Source organism: Meles meles, chromosome 6 (assembly GCF_922984935.1).
Source record: "Meles meles chromosome 6, mMelMel3.1 paternal haplotype, whole genome shotgun sequence".
In the NCBI taxonomy this organism is placed as follows: Eukaryota; Metazoa; Chordata; class Mammalia; order Carnivora; family Mustelidae; genus Meles; species Meles meles.
In genome coordinates this window covers 80,004,956-80,012,421 of record NC_060071.1, presented here as the reverse complement: position 1 = coordinate 80,012,421, position 7,466 = coordinate 80,004,956, and positions in this window count along the sequence as shown.

Here is a 7,466-nt window from a genome sequence, read left to right as displayed (position 1 = left end):
CTGCAACTGGCTTCAAGGTCTCTGATTGCAGTCCTAAATTCTTTCTACCATGCATCACACCTTTCCAGTCCTGAAACACCCTTGTGCATCTTATCTCTTTTATTTGTGCATCTTAACATCTTATTGCATGGAATGCAATGTCATTCGAATATTTACTTTTTTTTCTGTATGTGTTAGTCTCTTCTCTTTTCCCCAACTGGACTCTAACTTAACTGACTAAAAAAGTGATGTTTTATGATTCTTTTATGTCTTGCTCTTTCCTGTAAAGCACTTGGGACATTTCTAAGCACATAGTAGTTTTCAAGAAACTATTTTTAGTCAATTGCTTGGACAACTGATGGACTGAGAATACCTTTTTGCCATTATCAGTCCTTTGGCTGTTGGCATGACTTATTTTCTGAGTCTCTTCACCATATCACAGGTACTTTCATTAGCATATCCTTATCATTCTCCAGGGATTCTGAATTTTTAGAATATTTTGACTTCTACTTAAGTTAGCATTTGAGCACAACATCTTTCTATATTTTGCACATCTTCTTGGCCTACATCTCTCCACCTGCATGTTCAGTCCTTCTTTTGAATTGTACCCCGTGATGTGTCACTATACATTTGGTTTCCCATCTCTAGACATGTGACCGCCTCATACTATCTCAATGCAACCGTCATCCAGAAGAAGCATTAAAGAGAAACATTAGCAGAATTGCCTTTGTAGAAGGAAGGGTGAACTGTTTAGAAAATTCTGGTTTTGAAATGATGCTGGAAATTTCCATTCACATCCTAGTAACAGATGAAAGATATATCTTTTGATTAGGTAATGCCCTTGAAATCACCTGCTTTGGAGAAAAAAGAATATGTAGCTCACATGACAATGGCTATCAGCAAGAAAGTAGACTGATACAATTAAAATGCCACTGAACTGAGAGTTCAAAGATTATGAACTCACTAGACTGTGAGGTCCTTGGGAGCACAAGCTGTCTAATCATTAATATTTATATTCCTGGTGCACAAGTATTTCTGCCTAAAATAGATTGTCAAAGTCTGTTAGATAAATGAATGAATGAATAAATGAACAAAGAAAGAATGACATCGAGCACAGCTTCATGTCCGGCTCTGCCACATACCCACTGGGGTAAGCTAAGTCAACAACTTGCACTGTGTCAGCTTCCCCATATGTTAACCTGGGGTTTGGAGTGATTGGCCACCATTACCTTGAGGTTATTGTGAAAGTAAAATACTGCATGCTTGTTGATGGTAACTAGGTAATGGACTTGTTAAATTATAGTGCTATATATTTTATATCAGTTAAACATGGATTTGGCCGCAAATAACAAAATTTTACTAACTGTTGTTTAAACATACAGTTTACTTCCCCTATGACTACTTTTGGGGGTTTTTAAAGCAACAGAAATGATTGTCGTGATTGGCTTTAGTCAATCATGTTTCATTGCCTAGAGATGGGCACACTCTTCCCCCAGCGCACTTAAGGCACTGTTAGCAAGAAAAAGTGCTAAGAGGGGATCTTGGGTGACATCTAACCATGTCTTCTACATAAATATCTGGAGATGTTATGAGGAACAAGATTTTAGAAGAACAGAAGAAAGAACATGTAAGTGTCTTCACTGGGCATAAACATGTATGTATAGTGATAGTGTTAATGATGTTACGAGTTTATCCTTTTTCTCCCTTGATTACTAACTTCCTAGTTTTGGAAAGGACTGGCAGAAATTCATCTGGTATGTGTTGCCCTGAAAGTGATGGATTTTTTCAGAATCGGCCAGTTATGATGCTGCCCTTTGGAAATCTCTCTTTCTAGCTTTGCCATGACAGAGGGATGGCCACAGTCTTTGCAAGAGTGGGAGGTTTAACTGATCTCCCATCTGTCCTACCCTTCACTCTAACTCACGATACTAACAAGAGAAGGTATTCCATATCATCAGTGTGAAATGCCTATTGGAATAAGAACATAAGGGTGATAATTGTAGTGTATGGTAGAGGAACACGTTTAGTCTGCGATGCTCCTGACTTATGCCTTTTCCCTTAATTATGGGAGCAACCCAATAATGCCATTCCTGTAGTTTCTGGTGACCCACGACTTCTTTTTCATGAGTGTGTCTGGCACACTTAAATAGAGTATTCATTCCATCATCTGTCTGACTAAGATCCTAGTTCCCCTCCTTCCCCTCTCACATCCCCTGTTAAATTGCTCTGCTTACTTCCCATTATGGAAGTGACTAGAACCTAAAGTGCTCTGACTCCCTGCTCATTTATGATGTCAATGTTTACTCTGTTGAACCCATCAGTGTTTAAAAAGGAAAGGAGAGGGACATCTATGACCCAGCCAATGACAAGAGGTCGCAATTTACAACTGCCATATTACCAAGTAATTTTATTAATACCAGCCTCTGAGGCACAAGGAACAGGTCCTTTTAAAGCCCTTTGGTCACATGGCAAGAATACAATCATCTATGAATTATCAGCTAAGTTGTTTTTTTTCCCCCCTGCACACACAGAAGAGCCTGGATTATTTACAGTTCATCAGGATGCTTCAGGGTTATACTGCTGTCATTCAACAGATTTCTTTGTTTTAAGATTGCAATACATACTACATGTTTTCCTGTAGTAAATTTCTTATTTCTAACTATAGCCACATAAAAGCCAAAAGTCCTTCAAATTAGCTGGAGGTCCCTTGGTAATAATTTATATCTACCACAATAATTATAGCCCCATCTTTTTATTAATTATATGTACTCCCTCAAGATATTTCATTTGCAATATTGTTGGAAGTTTTCATTTTATTAGGCTTCTGTAGATTGCCTTCAGAAGCTTTTTGTTTGTTTGTTTTCCTTTTTTTTTTCCATCCTTAGTAAAGTAAAATCATTCTGTTCTTGGCTATTCTTTTGAATTTGATTCTTTACATCGTGGTCCATTTGGAATTAACATGGATTGAACTACTTGTTGCACATAAATTAGTAGGGGTTTTTTTGTATGTTTGTTTCTTTTGTCTATTACTTGCTTGGATATTGTGGTTAATCTGAGTCCAGGAGGAGTCAGCAGAAGCCCAGTAGTTGATTTAAAGGTAAAAGCAGCAAGATTTTTTTCCCTTAAAACAGCATTAATTGAACAAATAAGGGATCAGAGACTCAGTATTTCAGAAAGATGACTGATTATCTTAGTCTGCTCAGGCCACCATAACAACGTACCATAGGCTGGGCAGGGTAAATAAAGGAAATTAATTTTCTCACAATTTTAGAGGCTGGCAGTCCAAATGAGGGTGTCAGCATGTTCTGGTTATTTGAGAACTTTCTTTCTGGTTGTAGACAGCTGCTTTCTCACTGTGTTCTCACATGGCAAGGAAAGACAGAGCAAGCGTTCTACTATATCTTCTTGTAAGAGCACTTAGCCCATCATGGAGGTTCCAATCTTATGACCTAATTAACTCTCAAAGGCCCCATCTCCAAATACCTTCATATTGGGAATTAGGACTCCAATATATGAATTTGGTAGCAGGGAGAGGAAGCACAATTTAGCCCATAACACTGACTAAAACAAATAAATCCTCTCCAGCAATAAAATATTGTTCATTTTGATAGATAAAAATATTTGAATGTCATTAGATTATACTAAAAGAAAAGGAAGGCTTTGGATGCCAAAAACAAAGAACAGAGAAGGTACAGTAACAGGATGACCAAAGTGGATTATTGTCCAAATAACATAATAGACTGGGTTTTAGTTTTTCACCACAGAAAGAATATGAGGCTTTGGATCCATATTAATTGGTGTTGGCACTAAGATATCTGTATAAGCCTAAGAACTGAAAGGATGAACTAGGAAAAAAATCTATCTATCATCTTAAGAAAAGAACAAAGCTTGCAGTCTTCACCAGTGTCTGAGTGAGGAAAAGTCTTTCCTGTGGTTTAAAACAGTGAGGATGGGCTCTATGTAAGTTTAAGGTTCAAGTATGCAGTATCTGCGGGGTCTGGGCAACCTTGCATCCGAGAACCCAGATAACAACCCCTATGGTTGAATCCCTGGGACTGGCAGAAATAAATAAAAAACTTCTCTATAGGGATTCTCCTATAACTCAGGCTTCAAGGGATTCTCAAGCGTTGGGAGGGAGGAGGGATGAATTTATAAAGACAAATTGTAATCCACTGTGAGAGAAGTCCATAGGTACAAAACCAAGAATATTAAGGAGCTTAAATTTGAGATGACAGATTAACAATTACAAAGAGAAAAAGAATTGAAGAGGCCTGAAGTAATTAAAGACATGAAAAAAGAAATCCAAGAATATAAGTTACCATTAAATAGGCAAACTCAAAATTAAAAAGAATAGAACATGTAGACATAAAGAATTTCGTAATTGAAGTTAAAAATTATCAAGATAGGGTTAAATAGTAGATTGAACACACATGAGGAGATATTTGTAATCTGTAAAGTAAATCTGAGAAAATTGCCAGAAAGAAGCAAGAGAAATAAAAATAGAGAAAACATGCATAGGAGCTTAAGAAACAGATAAAATAAGGTTGTCCAACATTCTACTAACAGAATTCTGAAAAGGAAAAATAAACAGACAAAAAAGAAATATTTGAAAACAGCTAACTGAATTGATTCATGACCAGAATCTTCAGAAGTACAACTCTCTCTCTCTCTACACACATACACACACACACACACACACACACACATATAATATATAGGACTATATGTATATAATATATTCATTCTACACCTAGACATACTGTAGACCAAGTATAGAACACCAAAGTAAGAGAGCAAATCTGAGAAGCTAATAAGTAGATCTCAAAGGACAATCTGACTAACAACAAACTTTTCAACTGCAATAGCACAATGCAATGGCACTTTTAAGAATATTTGCAACCCTTGGGGTGCCTGATTGGCTCAGTGGGTTAAGCCTCTGCCTTCGGCTCAGGTCATGGTCCCAGGTTCCTGGGATTGAGCCCCGTATCAGGCTCTCTGCTCAGCAGGGAGCCTGCTTCCTCCTCTCTCTCTCTGCCTGCCTCTCTGCCTACTTGTGATCGTTGTCTGTCAAATAAATAAATGAATAAATCTTAAAAAAAAAAAAAGAATATTTGCAAAGCATGGATAAACAAACAAAACACGCAAATTCTAAAATGTTTACTGAAATCTCTACAACACAAAACATTGACAACTTCATTAAACATTAAATTTTAATTCCATAAAGCTCATTAGAAAAAAGTTCATTAGAAAAATTTTAGATTTTCTTACTTTGAAGAAATTCCTAAAATTCCAAGTCAATAAATAGCAAATTACTTTAGAACTAGCTGGTTGCGGAAGGGGAGGTAGATGGGAGGATGGGGTGATGGGCATTAAGGAGAGCACAGGATGTGATTAACACTGGGTGTTATATGTAACTGTTGAATCGTTGAACACTGCATCTGAAACTAATGTACTATACGTTGGCTAATTGAATTCATATTAAAAAATTTTTAAAAAGCAAGATTAGAGAACAAAAACAAACTTTCAAAACTGTTAAGCTTCTGAATTTCTCTTTAATGCAGGGTTTGAGTGTATTTTAATGAAATGATGTGGAATATGGCCTCCAAAAACAGAGCACATAGAGTCTATGATGGTTCTCCAAGGATCCTATTATTAACTCAGTGGTCTCCTCACCAAAAATTCTCATTGTGTAACATGTAGAAAAATCTTCATGGATGGATTTGGTCCAACAGCTATGCCTTTTGCTCTGACTCCTTTTCTTCTTCCTATGGCTATCACAAGAATAATGTTTATTGAGTTATCATATGTCAGACTCTGTGCCCCAAGTTCCAAATGCTTTCACTCCTTTAATCCTCAGGTTAACACTAGGAAATAGGCTCAATTATCTTTAATTCATAGCTATGGAAATGGTAGCTTAGAAAGTTATGTAACTTGCCAAAAATCATACTGATAGAAAGTATTAAAACCAGTTAAGAATGAGCCTTTCTGACTTCAGTGGCTTGCTCTTGCCCATTATGCTACTTTGCCCTCTCATTCTCTGTAGAAAGTAAGAATATTGTTGGCAGGCCTAATAGTTGCCAAATGAATTCAATTCACTTTCATTATAACTTCTAGAGGATTGGACAGAAAAAAAATTCATGTAATGATGGTTTGAAATTTCTAGTGATGGCCAGGAAGCAGGCCCTTCGAGGTCCCACGCACTAAAATATTGTGGTGATCATAGAGATTTTTTGGTCCCTCTCCACCCTACATCTAAGCAAAATGCAAAAATTGCTGAACTATAAAATAAGGATATGATAGCCAGAATGATAGTTTTAGCCATGATGGTTCCCCCCCCGAAATATCATACATTGAGTTATTTTAAAATTTTTCATTTCTTCTGGTGTACCTTATTTTGCTGGTGTCCTCCATATAAACTTAGTCTGTATAATGGTTAATTTTATGTGTCAACCTGCAGGGCATTTTTGGATGAAATTAACATTTAATCGGTAAGCTTTGAGCAAAACAGATTGCCCTCCACAAAGTTGTTGCGCCTCATGTGATCATTGAAGATCTGAATAGAATGAGAAGACCAGCTTTCTGTCCAAAGACAGAGCAGACTGTCTTTGGACTTCTGCACCTGCACCTCCTACGTCCCCAGGCTGCCAGCTCACACCACAGCCTCCATAACCATGTGAGCCCATTCCTTTCTAAGAAGTCTCTTTCCATATATTAGGCATCCTATTGGTTCTGTTTCTCTGGAGAGCTTTGAATAATGCAGTCTGTCTGCTGGGTAATCCACATTTCCAAAAGGCCTTTCCTGAGTCAAGTGTTCTAAGTCTGTCTTTTCTTCTTTAATGGTAATATTTGAATTCTCAGTTCATATGGTCCCACTTACTTTGCAGAACACACAACAAAGTACTTACTTAGAAAACTAGAATTTGTCCCTCTTATCTCTGTGGTGCTAAGGACACAGTCCACAGTTTCTTTCCTTGTGTCCCCTATGGAAATTTAATCTTGGTTTAGGAAACAAGATAACACAATTGTGACCATGGGCTTTGGAATCAGTCATTTATTCCAGTCCCAATGTCTCATGACTTTGGGAAGGTCACTTAGAGTCCCACTACCCTCACTGATAAAATGTGAAGATCAAAAGAGATACTATCTGTAAGGATGTTTCACAGAGCATATTAATACAAGTGTTCAATAAGCACTGATTATTTCAATTATTATAGGGATCAGTAAGCATGTAAGCATGTCTGTCATCTCTCATCTTTAAGCTATAGTCTTTGGCCATTGAAATGAAGATAGATTCATAAACAATGAACTAAATGGTCCTTCTGAAACTGTCCCATGGGCTCTAATGGTAGGAATTTGAGAACCTCCATAATTATTAACTGAGAGACCCTAAGTATGAACTGGGCATATACGTTACTTTTCATCTATCTGCTGTCCCAAGTATGGTGGCAGTCTCCAAACAATTTAAAACTCTACAGTAACATGTTACT